The sequence below is a fragment of the Triticum dicoccoides genome, chromosome 1A (assembly GCF_002162155.2).
Source record: "Triticum dicoccoides isolate Atlit2015 ecotype Zavitan chromosome 1A, WEW_v2.0, whole genome shotgun sequence".
NCBI lineage: Eukaryota > Viridiplantae > Streptophyta > Magnoliopsida > Poales > Poaceae > Triticum > Triticum dicoccoides.
Genome location: NC_041380.1, coordinates 542,651,322 through 542,670,338, shown reverse-complemented (window position 1 = coordinate 542,670,338; position 19,017 = coordinate 542,651,322).

Below are 19,017 nucleotides of genomic sequence, written 5' to 3'. Positions count from 1 at the left end.
CCCCGGGGGTACAATGGTAATCCGACTGGGCGCGGGGCCCAGCCGTCTGTGACCGCGCTCGCCGGCTTCTGTGCCGACTGCTGGGGCCCGCCGGCTGGTGGGTCCCGCCGGCTACCAACTCCTTGGCAACAGGCAGGCCCCACTGCCAAGGGTCTCGTCGATGGCTGGTTACTGTTGCCTCATCCTGATGACGAGGGCTTCGTCGAGGTAAGCATGGCTACAGTGCCGCCGTCCGGCGGGCGATCACCGTAGCCTTACCGCGTCTTGTCTCCTTAATGGGGCGTCTTCTTCGAGGGGGGAAACGAGCCGGCTGCGGTGAGCCGGCCCCGTCTCGGGCCGACTGGGGGAAGCCAGGCCGCCTTCGGGTGTCTCTCTGCCCGAAGGGGCCCACCGCCCGTGGGCCGTACTGGTAGCCCGTCGTGGATGACATCAGGGTCAACATGGCAACAGTGCCGCACCGGACGGGTCATGGCCACTCCGTACAGCGCACTGTGCCAGGCGTGCTCCGGGATTCGAGGGTGGCAGGCTTTACTGTAGCCATGCCCCGTCTCATCGCTGCTAGGTGGATGCAAACTTTGAGGGTACGGTCTCGACCGCTTTATGGGAGTCGGCTTCCTCATGGCCAGCTTCTTGGAGTCGGCATCTTGGAGCCGGCTTCTTCGAGTCGGCCTCCCATGGTTTTCTTCATGAGGGGAAAAGTCGGGCCGCCTTCTTCGAGCTGGCCTGGGTGACAGCCAGCAAGGGGAAGGCGGCCCCACGTCTTGGATTCCTGAGAGCCAGACGGGCTCGTAATTTTTTCAGAAGGGCCAGGGGAAGCCGGCTAGGCTACCCATGGCTATTTACTCCGACAAAGCGGCATAAGTCTTTAGGGACTCGAAAACCTCTCGAACAGCGACCAGCTCTCGCCTCATCATGACGGTCAGTTTTAGCTTTCTCTACTGAGGTGCTTAGCCCAGCTCAACTGGGGCACAATCACAGTAGTATCCTAGTGCTACCTTAGCTGATATAACGGAACGTAAGGTACCAAAACATAGGAGCCGGGCAAACCCAACTATTGACCCAAGACATGATTCGGAGCCGATGCATATAATGCTATAAGTTCGGCGTGCCGCACTTGTGAAAGTGTTCGGACTTCTCAGACCATGTTGTGGGGTACTTAAGCCCCTGGCGTATTGGCCGTACCAAAGTGTACGGGTGCAACATGTCATTAATGAACATATATTCGTAAAAAAGAGGTAATGCAATAATAGACGGAAGCTATGCATTGTTTATTTAAAAAAGCTGCGATCAAAGCAGAACGATACAAATAGTGCGATAAGCAAAAGATGGGACTATCAAATATGTCCTTTCCAGGGGCGAGCTACGGAATGTTAGCGAAACAGGTATGCTGCTCATTATAGAGACCACCTTAGAGTTCCGTAGTGCGGCGTAGCTTTCTGCTTCCCTGGTTGTATCGTTTGTGCGGAAATTGTACTGCCGGACAAGCCTTCCGAAGAATGGAGTCCTGAAAATAAGAGAAAATTAAGAAATCGGCAGCCCCTAGTGCGGTTTAAGCCGTGTTTCGGGCGTGCCGTGATGGTGCCCCTCCCCCTGTGCCCATAGTATTTCTAGAGCGTAGTTATGTACGTGCAACACTGGTTTCACAAGTTCGCGAGGGCTGGGGTTGGGGCCGCATTGCTACGCTTGCTCGGAACGTGCCAGGCGGTCTTGTTGTAGGTTACTCCGGGCGCGCTTGACGGTGTCCGAACGTTTAATGGCCGGACTGGAGAATTGCCTTGAGAGGTTGCTTTGTACTTCCGCTGCGATAGTCGTCGTATGCTCCTCTGTTCGGAGAGAGCGTTCGGTGTTTCCATTGACCGTGATGACGCCTCGAGGGCCTGGCATCTTGAGCTTGAGGTATGCGTAGTGCGGCACCGCATTGAACTTGGCAAATGCGGTTCGCCCGAGTAGTGCGTGATAGCCACTGCAGAACGGGACTATGTCGAAGATTAACTCCTCGCTTCAGAAATTATCCGGAGATCCGAAGACCACTTCAAGTGTAACTGAGCCTGTACAGTTGGCTTCTACACCTGGTATGACGCCTTTAAAGGTCGTTCTGGTGGGTTTAATCCTCGAGGGATCGATGCCCATTTTCCGCACTGTATCCTGATAAAGCGGGTTCAGGCTGCTGCCGCCGTCCATAAGGACTCTAGTGAGGTGAAATCCGTCAATAATTGGGTCTAGAACCAATGCGGCGAATCCGCCATGACGGATGCTAGTGGGGTGGTCCCTTCGATCAAAAGTGATCGGGCAGGAAGACCATGGGTTGAACTTTGGGGCGACTGGCTCCATCGCGTATATGTCCCTTAGCACACGCTTTCGCTCCCTCTTGGGGACATGGGTTGCGTATATCATGTTCACCGTCCGCACTTGTGGGGGAAAACCTTTCTGTCCACTGTTGTTCGTCGGTCGGGGCTCCTCCTCGTCATCGCTATGCAACCCCTTGTCTCTGCTTTCGGCATTTAACTTGCCTGCCTGCTTGAACACCTAACAATCCCTGTTGGTGTGATTGGCTGGTTTTTTGGGGGTGCCATGTATCTGGCATGAGCAGTCGAGTATTTGTTCCAAACTGGACGGGCCCGGAGTATTTTTTTTTAAATGGCTTTTTCCGCTGACTGGGTTTAGAGCCTTTGAATCCGGCATTAACTACAGTATCCTCAGCATTGTCGCCGTTAATGCAGCGCTTTTGCTTGTTGCGACGCGACCTGCCACTGCTGTCCTTGGTACCCGAATTACCAAGGCTCTTGGTCATGTTATTGCTGCGAGCTAGCCAGCTGTCTTCTCCAGCGCAAAAGCGGGTCATAAGTGTTGTGAGGGCTGCCATAGATTTCGGCTTTTCCTGTCCTAGGTGCCGTGCAAGCCACTCGTCGTGGGTGTTCTGCTTGAAGGCTGCTAGGGCCTCTGCGTCCGGATAGTCGACGATTTGATTTTTCTTGGTTAGGAACCGTGTCCAGAATTGTCTGGCCGATTCCTCTGGCTGCTGAATTATGTGGCTTAGGTCATCAGCGTCTGGTGGTCGCACATAAGTGCCCTGGAAATTGTCGAGGAATGCGGCTTCCAGGTCCTCCCAACAACCAATTGATTCTGCTAGCAAGCTGTTAAGCCAATGCCGGGCTGGTCCTTTAAGCTTGAGTGGGAGGTATTTGATGGCGTGTAGGTCATCACCGCGGGCCATGTGGATATGAAGGAGATAGTCCTCGATCCATACTGCAGGATCTGTTGTGCCATCCTATGATTCGATGTTCACGGGTTTGAAACCCTTGGGGATTTGATGATCCATTACTTCATCTGTGAAGCATAGTGGGTGTGCGGCGCCCCTGTATTGGGCTACATCACGACGCAGCTCAAACGAGCTTTGTCTACTATGTTCAGCCCGGTCGGGTTTACTGTATCCGGCGGGACGAGTACCGTCTCGTGCCGTGGGGCACCCACGTCATCCGTAGATCGATCTTGTTTGCCTTGCCTTGTCCTCCAATATATCTCAAAGGTCTGGCGCATTTTCCCATGCCTTGGTAGTTTTTGAGCGGCGTCGGGGTGTGGCTTGAGTGGAGGGCCGAGAGGCCTCTCTGTCGCGGCCATGGGGTGGCCGGTCGGCTGCCTCATGCGTTGGTGATGTAGGTTTAGGTGCTTCCTCCTCTAATTGGGGTAGCAACCTGCGCTTTGGGTAGCTCTTGGAGGGGCGTTCGAGTTCATACTCTTCGGCCGCAAGGACTTCAGTCCATCTGTCGGCTAGGAAATCTTGATCAGCTCTAAGCTGTTGCTGTTTTTTCTTGAGGCTGCTCGTCGTGGCCATAAGACTGCGTTTGAAACGCTCTTGTTTGAAGGGATCCTCCGGCACGACAAATTCGTCATCGTCGAGGCTTGCCTCGTCTTCGGAGGGAGGCATATAATTATCGTCCTCGACCTCTTTGTCTGCCGCTCTCTCTTGAGGGCTGGCTTCTCTATCCTCCTGTGCTGAATCTTGCTGGAGGTGGTTGTCTTCGGCACTGTCCGGGGTGTTTTTTTTTTTGAGGAATTGGTGACAGTGGGAGAGGCTCCCACTGACTTTGTATTACTCACAACAGAATAGTTACATTTGTGTTACAAAGGGGTTTTAGGCCCCCCCGGCCATGATTGATACAAAGCTAGCTGCCCAAACTAACAATGAAATCAGAGAGGAAAGGATGAACCTTCTCCGGACAGTTGTGGGTCACCAAACCCAGCAAATGTTTAAATCTAGCTAACCATGCCCCAAACGAATGCGAGATCCTCCTGAAATGTTGGTTGTTCCTTTCCATCCACAGGCTCCAAGCAGCAAGCAAGAAGATGTCCATGAAAAGCGGCCGACGCCAGTCTTCTCTACCACCATGCAAAATGGCAAGCCTGTTGGTCCCCCCTGGCCACATCAGACCAATCCTACTCCAGCATTGTTGGGCAAAAGGGCACGTGAAGAAGAGATGTTCCACGGTTTCCTCGGGTGGGTTTTGGCAGAGCATGCAAGTATAGTCGCCCCCATCCACATTATAGTGCCGTCGCTTCAGCATATTCCTGGTGTTCAACCGATCTACCATAAGCAGCCACCCAAACATCTTGAACTTGATCGGGCATTTGGCTTTCCATAGCCATCCAAAGGCCTCATCAGCCATAACCTGTCTGAAGCAGTGGATATAGTATTTCTTAGACGAGTATCGTCCCAGGTCACAGACCCAAGTATCAACCGATCCACTGTCCAGACCGACGTGTGCGGACCTTTGCTGTATCTCTCTGATCTCTTCCCTGGCCTGGATCGAAAGAGGCAGACTGAAGATCGAGGCAGGATCAATGGATTTAAGGATCTTGGCAACAGAATCATCCTCATTTAGGGCATATGAGAATGCCCGCGGATGCGTATCCATTAATGTGGAGGCTGGGTCTCCCAACCAGACATCCTTCCAGAAAAGTGAGGTACGACCATCTCCGGGGACTACCCTGGTGATCCCACGGAAGATTCCACTGAGCTGCATTACATCTTTCCACCAGAAGGAACCCACTGGCTCGGCGGTGTGCGGCACCTTGTTTGGGTAGTGCGTTTCCCAGATCAGCTGAACCCAGGGTACATCTTTAAGATTGTAGAATTTGAACAGGTATTTAAGGAGAAGCGCGGTATTTTGTATTCTGACATTAATAACACCAAGGCCACCACACCGTTTCGGTCGACAGACAAGCTCCCATGCAGCAAGGGAGTTGGATTTGATCCCATCATCAGAATTTTTTGCCCATAGACAATAGCGGCGGAGTTTGTCCAGATGTTCAACTATTTTTGGGTGTAGCTTGATCGTACACATTGCATATATCAACATGGAGGTGACCACCGAATTGACCAATGTTAGTTTGGCCCCTGACGACATCAGTGTTAGGGCAGTGGAGGTTTTCCTCTCAACCGAATGGACTAATGGCATGAGATCAAGAACCGTCGGTCTCGTTGTCCCCATGGGAAGACCAAGGTATGTAAACGGCAGGGAACCAACCGAGCAACCAAACACTTCCGCCAACCCCCCGGCACGCTGATGATCAACATTGATGGGTATGAGGGTCGATTTATGGAAGTTAATTTTGAGCCCTACCGAAGCCGCATAATCCTCCAAGATAAGTTTCATACGGATTGCCTGTGTAGGACAAGCTTGCATAACCAAGATAGTGTCGTCAGCATACTGCACCACCGGGAAGTCACCTGCATTTTCACGTGGAATGGTAGCTCTAGCAATCCCTGAGCATAAGCATCATTGATCGCAGCTTGTAGCAGATCAGCAGCAAGAACAAAGATTAGTGGCGAGAGAGGGTCACCCTGTCGTACTCCACATTTGCATTTGAATTTCCGGCCAGGAACGCCATTCAAGAGGACGGATGAAACTCCCGAGCCAAAAATCAGTTTCATCCAGCCCAGCCACCTATCATCAAATCCCATGTGCTTCATGATTTCCAGCATGGGGGCATGCTCGATCGTGTCAAAGGCCTTAGCAAAGTCTAGTTTGAGCAATATGATCTCTCTTCCAGATGAGTGGCACTGATGAATGTATTCGTACGACCACGCCAGGCAATCCTAGATGGTCCTACCTTTGATAAATCCATACTGATTCCTGTGAATAATTTTTAGGATCACTTTCTGCAGTCGGTTCGCCAGGATCTTTGTAATGACTTTTAGACAACAGTTGAGTAAGGTGATTGGTCTGAAGTCATTAGCCGTCTCCGGAGAGGAATTTTTGGGAATCAAGGTGATGTAACCCTCACTTATGCTAGTGATATCCAGACCACCTGCATGAAATGCGTGACAGAGATCATAGAAATCTGTCTTGATAATTTGCCAGCATTTCTTAAGGAAACAGCCATTAAACCCATCCGGGCCAGGTGCTCTGTCATTTGGCATTTCCTTAACCACAGCATCTATTTCATCATTAGAGAATGGCGCGCTCAGCTGGTCCAGTCCATCAATCCTGTGAATGATCCTAGAAAGATCAAATTTCATGTTGGTAGGTTTAGAAAATCCCAAACGGTCTCTGTATGTATTGAACAGTACCCCCTCCTTGCCAACATGGTCATGTATATCGACTTCCCCAACTCTGAGCATGGCAATAGTATTGTGTCTGTACCTCTCTGTGGCCAAAGACTGAAAGAGTTTTGTGTTTTCATCGGCAAAACGAAAGTACCTGATCGTACACCTCTTTCGCCAGTACTCATTTTGGTATTTGAGCAAGGCCTGTAGATGGTTTTTCAGTATCTTGCTGAAGTTTGATTCCTGAACATATAGGGGTCGTTTATCCTCAAGTGCATCCATGTTTGTTAGAGTCTCATTACTGATTTGAATCAGAATTTTAAGTTTGGAGACACCCTTACTCCAACGCTTGAGATCATATCTCAGAATCTTGAGCTTTTTGCAAATTCGCGCCGCCGCATTGGGTGCGTGACATGGTTTAGACCATGAACCAGCAACAACCTCCATGAACCCCTCATGATCTGTCCAAAAATTTTCAAACCGAAAAAGCTTGGACCGTGGGATGCTTGAGTCAATCGTGACCACACAAGGAATGTGGTCAGACACTGGCTTCCCCAGGGGCAAGACCATTGTGTTAGGGTATTTGGTGGTCCAATCAGACGACGTGAAAAACCAATCTAATTGTTCAAGCAGAGGATCATCTTGCATGTTACTCCATGTGTATGCACGGCCTTTAACTGGTAGTTCCATTAGTGATTGTGCGCGGATGATCTCATTGAATAGTAGCATGTCCGCAGCATTGCCACCTGACTTGTTTCTGTTATTCGTGGAGCGAATAAAGTTAAAGTCACCCAGAATTAACCAATTGTCATCATCAGGGATATTAAGCTCAAAAAGCTAGTTTGTAAAGTCTAGTCTGCGTTGACCAGAACAGGGGCCATAAACATTGATTAGATTCCACGAATCATGTGACTGCGTGGCCACGAAAGAGATCCCAATGGCAAAAGAATCCACAAACCAAGATGTACCAGTAAAAATAGCACTATTCCAGATAACGATGAGGCCCCCAGAAGCCCCCACTGACGGTGCAAAAACAAATTTATCGAAGCGCTTAGGGCAGAAAGTCTTAATAAAAGCAGGATCGAAGGATTCACGTTTAGTTTCCTGGATACATATCACAGAACAACCGCTAGTATAAATCGCATTCCTAACAGCCAAAAGTTTGTCATCAGAGTTTATGCCTCTGATGTTCCACGAGAGCACATTCCATGATTTATTCATCAGTCGGGTAGCCTTCAATGCTCAGCTTCCCCGGACGAGCTCTGATCATCCAGCAGCTTGTCACGGGAGATGGCTTCCGGACGAATTCCACAACTGCGCCCCATCTGTTGAAGATCCTCGATCGACATTGGCTGGGGGCAATCTGCAATGGGAACCTGCACAGGAGCAGCAGCCAAAGAAACAACATTGACAAAAGGAATGTCTCTAGGTTTCACCCTTGATTTTGAACGCCTTGCTTCCGGAGCATGGTTGATTTTGAAACCATCGTACTTGTTGGATCTGTTGCTTCGTCTGACAGTGGTTGTGTCCAGTGGCACTAATATGTTTCTATGTTGATGAGTACTGAACACAGAGGAAGACGCCAGCACCTGGAGCGCAGTAGACTGGTCTGATGAAAGCATCATCTGAGTCTCCTCATCCGCTGAGACGAGCTGTGGAAGCGCCTTGAGGCCAGGAGATTCTTCCGGTAGATCCCAATTCATAGCATTGGAACGAGCCCTGGGTTTAGGCGAGAGCACACCAGATGGGACAATGACTCTCCCCCACTGAAAGGCAGAAGCAAAGATCCTTGAGAAGATGTCAGGTTCCGGCACCATACACTCAATCCAAACTGCCGCCGCTGCATTAAGATGATTCTGAATAATCTGAAAGGGATTGAGGGGCATCATTACAGGAGAATTGTGTTGCAGGGTGATAGTGGGCGTATAAATGCGTTTGAGCATGCCCCCAATCCATAGCAAGAACTCATAATCAACTGCAATCTGAAGAAAAAGAGAGTTTCTCCAGCCCTGACGAACTCCCTCCTCGCTGCAGGACTGCCATTCACAAATCCATCAGCCAAAGCATCTACTGTTTGAAACTCCGAATCAGATGACCAAATGTCAGATAAATTATCTTGCACATTATGCTCCGGGTCCACACCATCCATGAGGGACGGACCATCATACTGAAAGAAGGTCCTAAAGCTGAAACCAGTGTAGGGTGGAGTTACCACAGGCCACACACCCCACCCATTGTTCTGAACATCATTAACTGGTTCAGGAGCATTCCAGGCCTCCGCATTCAAAGCATCCTGAGTAACCATCTCATCAATCCTTGCTTGTTGCATGAGGGTATAGTAAGGGAGCTGGTATGGGTGTGGAGATGCATTCAAAAGTGGTGGAGTGTCCTCATTGCCAACCAAGTTCGGTATAGTATTCCTGCCATTCAGAACATAAACTGGTACGGACCATGAACGAGCAAGACCCGGTAGTAACCCAACTCTAGTAATGACCAGACTATGCGGCACCTCCGCGACATCTTTGATATGGCATTTGACAAGGACTCTGGCCTTGTTCTGACCCGGGCGGGGCCAGGCAAGCATTTTCCCAAAGTGTGAGACTGCCTTATGAACATAATGCTCTGTTTGGTAGTCCAGTGGAAAAGCAAGAAACATGACCCAAGCTTCATATTCAAAAGCAGGCATACGCATATTGATGCTCTCATCATGCGGAACTAGTGAAAAAGTGGAATCCTCAGACAAAGCATGCGGACCTTCTCTAATGGCAGCATCTCTACTCTCCATATCCGCAAATACAACACATCCAATCCCCAGCGGGTAAACAAAGTCATCTAGCAGCTCATACTATAAATCTCCAACAATAATGCGGCAGACCTCAGCTAGCCATAACTCCTTCTGATGATCAGGGACCGGAGGGTGGACGGAGACAATGGCGTACCTATCATGATTCAGAGGCGGATCATCCACCACCATGACATGTCTCTGGACCCAGTGAGCCGGCCCGCGATCAAAGGTAGATCCGTCTGGAGCGAAGGCGAAGGGGCTCACGGGGAAGTTCGCCATGAGTGACGAAGCCGGGGACTGCTTGAGAGATTTCGCCGGAGCAGGGGATGGAAATTGCTTGCTGGGAGCCGATGGGGAGAAGAGTCGAGATGGCGGAGGCGTGGGTGTAGAACTCGAGGAGAGCGTCGTAACACTCGATTGGGGTTTTTGGCAGGCAGAATTGACTACACCCTAACCGGGTAGGCGTATCGTCAAGCAATGGGGGTTAGCCACTTCCGCGTGGAACGGGATATTCTGTTGCCGTTTCGAAAGGCAACCACCATGCGGATCCCCAGTAGCACGGGCCATACCAACATCCACAGAGATACCTACCTCAGATGCACCCGCGGTAACCCGAGGCAAGATCCTCTTTGATTGTGGTAGATTTTTCTTTTTCCAAGCCCATCGGGGTAGAGAGGCACAAGCCGGAAGCTTACGTGACTTGTGGCCCAAACGATGACATAGAGGACAGCGACGAATCCCAGGACAAAGCCTGGTAATGTGGTTAACTGCAGAACATGCATTACATTGAGGGCCCAAAGGGTTCAGGCCTACTTTGCATGGCTCATGCTTGCGAGCATCAGTACGTGTAGACGTGCAGGCACATGTCCCAGAAATATCCCCACAACCTTGACAAAATATTCCAGTACACGAATCATCAACATGACCGAGACAATCACAGAGAGAGAAATGCAGAAGTCTTTTGTAAATGTATTCCTTGGAGGGGACTGAAGTGATTTGCACCAGAAGCTTAACACTATCATTATCATAACCGGCCTGCCAGCCATCGAGAATAGCAAATAATTTCTCATCCGAAATTGAATCCCATAATCCCATAATATATCCTTCCCCACGAAAAGATGGCAACCGTCCAGGAATATCGTCAGAAATAGGTACCGATATGGAACCAATCCGAAAAGAATCCTTAGAATCCGGAGGTGAAAAACTACCAAAGAAGATCCGATCTGAAGGCTCGCCGGAATGCAAGTCCGTCGGCGGCTTAATGAAACCCAAATTCTGCAGAGCTGGTAGTGAGGCGGGATCCAGTGATAATTTACTCTGAGTAGAGAGCCATTTAGATTTGATCGCCGGGCCAGGTGATGAAGCCAGACCAGTTAGCTCAGAATCAGCGTGCCAAGAATGAATTAGTGGACGAGAAACCCCAGATCGATGAAGGTGAAAATGGCAGATGAATTCCGGCCAAATTCGGTCTCTCAAACCGAAAATGAAATGTCCCACACGATTTGAGGCCACTGAGAAACGAAAATGCCGATCACCCAAGCGCAAGACATTAAAACTGGCAGCGAGACCTCCAATACATGACTGAAGAGCCAAACCCACCGAAACCACCGAGAGGGGAAAAGAGGCCGAAGAGAAGGAAACTTCAAGGAAGAACTCCTTGGAGCCGGGGTTGGGGACGAAGTGAACCGTAGATCCAAACCTAGCACGCACCTGTGCTTCAACCTTGAGGCCAGGGGAGAAATCCCAATGGAGAAGGCCGTCCATTGGGGTCGTCGAGAGGCGATCGTAGGGTTAGACCCTAGAATCGCCATGAGAGTCGCCTGAGGTGGGTGGAGGAAGGAGTCGCCATTATCCTTGTGATACCCCTCCCTCCTCGTTTCTTATTTCGTGACATATCTATCATGTCCCCGCACTGTCCGGGGTGTTATTATCCCCCGTGTCGGAATCACCGTTTTTGTTTTGGCGGGATTTAGAGCAGCGCCGCTGACGCTGGCGCTTAGGATGCTTCTTGGAGGGGTCATCCTCCGTTGTTCCATCGCCATTGCCTTCTTTTGGGGTGTCCACCATGTATATATCATACGAAGAGGTGGCTTTCCAGTGCCCTATACGCGCTGGTTCTTGATTGTCTCCTGCATCGGCGTCCATAACGTCGATGTCTTCGGAGTCGAAGTCGAGCATGTCGGTTAAATCATCAACAGTGGCTACGAAGTGGGTGGTGGGTGGGCTTTGAATTTCTTCATCATCCGCATCCCAACCTTGCCGACCATAGTCCGGCCAGGGCTCTCCTGACAAAGAGAGAGATTTTAGTGAATTCAGAATATCGCCGAAGGGCGAGTGCTGAAAGATGTCCGCGGCGGTGAACTCCATGATCGGCGCCCAATCGGGTTCGATCGGTCGGGGCGCGGAGGGCTCGGAGTCTAGAGAGGAGTCCGGCTCCTTGGAGTCACAGGCTTCGCATAGAATAGGGCTGGTGTTCGGCTCGATCACCATAGAGATTGCAGCCCCCGAGGCGGTTTCTAACCACCCATCCTCGGTTGGTGTGATTGGCTCCGAGCTAGGGGTCGGAGTGGACACAGGTGCGGCCTCCAGGGCACTGTTCGTCGGCAGAGCTAAATCATGCCCATTGTGACAGTGCGGCGCGCTCGGCTGTGGCTCGAATCCGTCGAAGATCAAGTCTCTGCGGATGTCAGCCGTGTAGTTCAAACTTCCAAATCTGATCTGATGGCCAGGGGCGTAGCTTTCGATCTGCTCCAGATGACCAAGCGAATTGGCCCGCAGTGCAAAGCCGCCGAATACGAAGATCTGTCCGGGGAGAAAAGTCTCACCCTGGATCGCATCGCTGTTGATGATCGGAGAAGCCATCGGGCCTAAAAGTGACGACACAGAGGAACTCTCAATGAAAGCACCAATGTCGGTGTCAAAACCGGCGGATCTCGGGTAGGGGGTCCTGAACTGTGCGTCTAGGCCGGATGGTAACAGGGGGCAGGGAACACGATGTCTTACCCAGGTTCGGGCCCTCTTGATGGAGGTAAAACCCTACGTCCTACTTGATTAATATTGATGATATGGGTAGTACAAGAGTATATCTACCACGAGATCAGAGAGGCTAAACCCTAGAAGCTAGCCTATGGTATGATTGTTGTCCGTCCTACGGACTAAAACTCTCCGGTTTATATAGACATCGCAGAGGGCTAGGGTTACACAGAGTCGGTTACAATGGTAGGAGATCTACATATCCGTATCGCCAAGCTTGCCTTCCACGCCAAGTAAAGTCCCTTCCGGACACGGGACGAAGTCTTTAATCTTGTATCTTCATAGTCCAGGAGTCCGGCCGAAGGTATAGTCCGGCCATCCGGACACCCCCTAATCCAGGACTCCCTCACCCACCGATTGATGTCAATGCAAGGAGTAGGGATTGCCATGCAACGGATGCACTAGAGCTATAAATATATGAAAGCTCATCAAAGAAACTAAGTGGGCGTGCATCCAACTTGCTTGCTCACGAAGACCTAGGGCATTTGAGGAAGCCCATCATTGGAATATACAAGCCAAGTTCTATAATGGAAAATTCCCACTAGTATATGAAAGTGACAAAATAAGAGACTCTCTATCATGAAGATCATGGTACTACTTTGAAGCACAAGTGTGGAAAAAGGATAGTAACATTGTCCCTTCTCTCTTTTTCTCTCATTTTTTTATTTGGGCCTTTTTATGGCCTCTTTTTTATTATTATTATTTGTCCAGAGTCTCATCCTGACTTGTGGGGGAATCATAGTCTCCATCATCCTTTCCTCACATGGGACAATGCTCTAATGATGATTGTCGGTGTCAAAACCGGCGGATCATGGGTAGGGGGTCCCGAACTGTGCATCTAAGGCGGATGGTAACAGGAGGCAGGGGACACGATGTTTACCCAGGCTCGGGCCCTCTTGATGGAGGTAATACCCTACGTCCTGCTTGATTGTTCTTGATAATATGAGTAGTACAAGAGTTGATCTACCACGAGATCAAAGAGGCTAAACCCTAGAAGCTAGCCTATGGTATGATTGTCTGTTGTTCTACGGACTAAAACCCTCCGGTTTATATAGACACCGGAGGGGGCTAGGGTTACACAAGGTTGGTTACAAAGGAGGAGATATACATATCCGTATTGCCTAGCTTGCCTTCCACGCCAAGTAGAGTCCCATCCGGACATGGGACGAAGTCTTCAATCTTGTATCTTCATAGTCCGACAGTCCGGCCAAAGGACATAGTCCGGCTGTCCGGAGACCCCCTAATCCAGGACTCCCTCAGTAGCCCCTGAACCAGGCTTCAATGACGATGAGTCCGACATGCAGTGTTGTCTTCGGCATTGCAAGGCGGGTTCCTCCTCCGAATACACCATGGAAGAGTTTGAATACAAGGACCGTGTCCGACCCTGCAAAATAAGTTCCACATACCACTGTAGAGAGAATAATATTTCCACAAATCTAATCTGCTGACACGTTTTGATAGCACGACATCACGCCATGGCCCGGTCATTATTCGAACCATTTTTCTCAACCAGCTCCGCACATAACACGAGGCGGTTTTCTTGACACGTCTTGTCAAAGCAAAGATCGTGTCCCCCTTATCACGGGATTCTCATCAATACAAACATGGGTAACCCAACCGTGCCTGTTGGTATGACTAGATCTTAGGCAAGTCCCAAACGGCCACGAGGAGGACGCCTGATATTCACCCTCTTTATAAAGGGGACGAGGCTTTTTCTTTTTTCCCTCCCATGCTCAATCGAATCCTTCCGCCGCCTCAAGTTCTAACACACAAAGCTCAGGTCAGGTGCTTCGGACCTTCAACTATGTCCGGATCCAACCTTCAAGGTCGGTGGATATATGCCTTCCTCCGTCACAGAGGAGGACATCAAGAAGTTGAGGGAGGCCAGATATCTGACCGCCGAAATTTTGCATAGGCTGCCCGCCTGAGGGCAGGTCGTCCCTACTCCCGAACCCAACAAAAGCATTATGTTCGTCTCCCACTTCCTCCGAGGACTAGGCCTCCCTCTGGATCCCTTTATTAGGGGTCTTATGTTCTATTATGGGCTGGATTTTCATGATCTGGCCCCGGATTCCCTTCTTCACATCTCGTCATTTATTGTCGTGTGTGAGGCCTTCCTCCGCATTACCCCTCACTTCGGCCTATGGCTCAAGACCTTCGATGTGAAGCCGAAGATGATCGAGGGGCAGTATGCAGCGTGCGGAGGTGCTTTAATAAGAAAAATCGCTGACGCTCCATGGCCAGAGGGTTCCTTCCTAGAGGTGTCCGGATTGTGGCAGCGAGAGTGGTTTTACATCACAGCTCCCCGAAGTGCCAGGTGGGTAGCTGCCCCACCTTTCGCTCGGGCCCCCCACCACAACTGATGTCATGGATCAGCAGGGGGCTGAGCTGGGGTCCAGCCAAGGATGTGCCAATACTGTAGAGCCGTATCCGAGATCTCTTCGAGGGAGATTTCAGTCTGGTTATGGTAATGCAAGTTATGCTGGTTCGTCGAGTCCAACCTTGCAAATGCCGGCCCTCCGCATGTGAGAATTCAACCCGGAAGGACCATGAGTTATTCAGCATTTCCTCGGCATGACGCATGAACAGATGTACAAATCGTTCTTCGGACCCCGAATAGAGTGACTGGACACCACCGAGGACGTGGGCCTGAGCTGCAACCGCCCTGCTGCCCAAGTAAGTAATCCCATGCCGAACCTGTTGTCTTTTTATTTATCATGGCATCATTCTAAAGAGTCGCTCTTTGACCAGGACTGGATAACAAAGGCGATGATGATCAGGTGTTTGGCCCCCCTTCCTGAGGGCTTGGACAATCCGGTACTGGACAAGATGCTCGAGCCAGCGCCTTATCCAGCACCCTCGAAGGAAGATGATGGGGGGAATAAAGAGGGCAAAAGCGGGCCTCACTCGCTACTCATTCCAGTCGGGGGGGATAAGCACCTCCGCGAGGGAGGACAATCAAAGGGAAGAATTTGACATTCTCTCTCCCCGGGGAAGGAAGAGGACTACCTCTGAAGATCTGGAAACTAAGGTTTCCAAACGGGAGAAGAAATCTTCATCAAAGGGTCCTGCCTCGGAGGGTATTCTTGCCGCATAGTGTCCGTGCGGAGATCAGCCCTCTACCGAGCTGTAAGTAATCGAAAAGTACTTTAATAGTGGAAATATCCTACCTTACTTCCAAAGACAATAACCAGCGCTTATAAATTGTAGTCCGGATCGTGGCCCATCTCGACAGAGTTCGTCTTCGGAGGATCTTCTTCCGGAGATGATGGAGAGCGAAATGCCTCCCCCCGACACCCCGCCTCACGAAGCGGGCGACATTGAAGTGTCGTGGTGAAGGGTATCTCCGGATCCACTAAGGCCGGAGGATAACCCTTTGGCTACCCGAGATTCCCAGTATCCGGCTCCTGAAGAGAGCGACAACAAGGGTATGTACAGTGTGCAGTCGGACACGCTGAAGGATCTTCCGGGGCAAGCGGCCGTCTCGGAAGCGCATCGTACACTAATGGGTACGGTAATTGAAAGGATTTCATCCGCTGAAAGCGGTTTGCATGAAGCCTTTATGAGTCTGTTGAAAGGCTTTGAGGTACGTGAAATAGTGTATGTTTTTGATAGTACTGCATACATTAGGTATGCCCTATGCAGAGTAGCCCATGAGACTCTGGTTGTCGTCGAAGACAGCGGCAAACAGAGGATCATAGTCCCAGGTAATAACTAGACCGCCTTTATGTGCAGGTGGCTGAAGCGGCAACTTGATACGACAGACGTCGACATCGTGCTTGTCAACAAGCGGCTTGACGAGGCACAGGGTGAGTGATTTCTCTGGTGACCGTCACATATTAAGAGTAGCATGATGCCAATATCTTTAATATGTTGCGTGACTGCAGATGGAGCTGCCACCGTGGAGACCCTTCGGGCGGAGCTTGCCCGAGCCAAGGAGCAAGCAAGGAGTAGCAATGCGGCCGCTCTAAAGGCAGCCGAAGAGTTAAGGGCCGAACAGGCCGCGCATTGCGAGAGCAAGGAAAAAATAGCCAAGATGGTTGTAGAGTTAAAAGATGCCACTGACCGTTACCAGCTTCTTGAAGAAGAAAACCGGGCGAAGGCGATGGACCTGGAGAAGGCCCTGGTGGCTGCCAAGGAAGCCCGCTCCAAAATTAGAGAGACGAAGGAGGAGCTGAATCAAGCTGCAGATATCGTGTCTGGGAAGCCCTTCTTGTTGCGGACTAAGTTCGGAGATCCGAAGTATGCTCCTCTGGACTGGCTATGGAGTTCTGCGGATGCCTACATAGATTTGGCTGCAAGTGCTGCTGATGCGGCCGAGTACTTCAAGGATCAGAAAGGTCCCAAAGTGGAAAAGTTGTTCTGGTCACAGTTTCATGCTCCAGTCCGTCCGCTGCTGTTGAATGAGCAATTGGCCGAGTGGGCCGAGCTCCATAGGTTTTCCGGACTTGCCATGAGGCCCGTCGTGGATCACCTGTGGCCGGGAGGGCCAAGGCCAAATAGCTACTTTAGTTTAGTGCAATAATTCCTTGGTGTTGTGCCACGCATCGATGCTGTAAAGAGATCGGCGTGCATAGAGGGTGCGCGGATGGCTTTTGCCCGTGTCAATACATATTGGGCGGAGATGGAGGCCACCATTGTTGCGACACGGGGTTCGGCCGTAGGCCGAGTGGCTGCCGAGCACTACTTTGAAGAAGTTCTTGAAGGCGCTCGTTCGATAGAGGCTCAGTGCTCGAAGAATGTCATGTTCTAGTGACATGTATTCCCATTGTAAAAACAATGTTTTATTGAATTATCAAGGTTGTATTTATACTTTTGCCCGAAAGTACTATGATGCCTCCTGTGCGGCCGTTTATGTATATATGTATATAACCTGAAAGTTTGCAGTCGTTGGCTTCCGCCCCCACACATATAATGCGGGGGTGTTCGCAAAAAATGCATATCCACACTTGATCAAATGTCTTGGTCTGTTAAGGAGGTGATAGCGCAGCGAACGAGGCAATCGGACTATATTGCTTTAACACTTTCACTTAGCCATAGGAGTTTGACAGTGGGGCTACTATATAGCCCCTGGTACTTCTGCGCTCGTCCGAATACGGGGCGCGTACGTACATGACCGGGAAACGGCCCTTCGTTAATGCAGAGGAATCCCGAAGATTCTGATGAGTCCTCGAGTGGTTGACCAGTCTCTCGCTATATCATGACAGTCAGTTTTCGGCTTTCTCTACTAAGGTGCTCATCCGGATGAACCAGGGCACAATCGTAGTAGTTCTCCTAGTGCTACCTTAGTCGATATAACGGAACGTAAGGTACCAAAACGTGGGAGCCGGGCAAACCCAACATTTGACCAAAGACATGATTCGGAGCTGATGCATATAGGGCCAAACTCGCGACGTCGAACACTCCCTAAGGTGTTCGGTCTTTATAACATATACCGGGCTAAACAATGCCCTTAATAAGAAACCCCATGTGTCCAGGTACGTGCAAAATCCTGGCGTGGACACATGCCAATAACGCCAGCATCCTTCTCGGTTGTGTGGAGTATCTAGAGGATATGAGCAACAAGAGACAGTAAAAAAGGTTTACGCATGGTCTTAATCTAAAAAGAAACCTTTGGGCGGGTCCCTGCTGCACGTCTGCGCCTGTGTCTCCGTTGTGCCGTGTCCTGGACAGGTGTAGCATGATTATCATCTGTAAAAGGAAAGAACTTAGGTGAAAGTTGCCGTGCCAAAAAGGAAGAATTGGTTATTATCAATGAGCTATCAAAATTTAGGAGAAGTCAAGTTGAGCCGGGTTGGCCCTAATTACACGCGGGGAGCCCCTGGTATCGTTTAGGCCTTGTACAATGGAAGATGTTTAGAGGGGTGCCTAGAAAAATAAATCGAGATTTTCTGAAGCACCGGTGTCTATTTCTACAGGAGAGACGCTTAGTTAAGCGTCTACCCTGTACAAATAAGCACAGATGCTTAAAAAAACCTGGTTTATTTCTCTAAGCACCTCCCTTAAGCATCTTCCATTGTACAAGGCCTTATGAGGGTTTGATCATCAAACCCGTCTCATGTATATGTGATGGAATGTCGGACTCGTCTAACCGTGTCCGTGGTCTTGATGACCTGCCATTTTTTCTGGTTGGTGAGGTCGTCTAGTTCGCGGCTGTTAGAGCCGCCACGTCCTCTTCCGTACGTAAAAAACGTTTGGTATTTCCGCTAACTGTGATGATGCCACGTGGGCCGGGCATCTTGAGCTTGAAAAAATCATAATGCAATATTGCATTAAAACAAGCGAAAGCCGCCCTTCCGAGTAGTGCTTGATAATCACTTCGGAATGGAGCAATGTGAAAAGTTAACGTTTCGCTTCGGAAGTTATAGGAAGAACTGAATACTACCTCTAGTAGTAGAGGGCCTGTACAGCGGGCCTCTTGGCCTGGTATTACTCCCTTGAAGGTAGTATTACTGTGGCTTATTTGTGTCGGGTCTATCCCCATTTTACGGACTGTGTCCTGATATATCATATTTAGATCACTGCCGTCGTCCATGAGGATTCGTGTGAAATGGTACTCATTTATGATTGGGTCTAACACCAAGGCTATCAGTCCTTCGCGCTGAATATTTGTATCATGATCCCTACGATAAAAAGTGATCGTGCAGGCCAA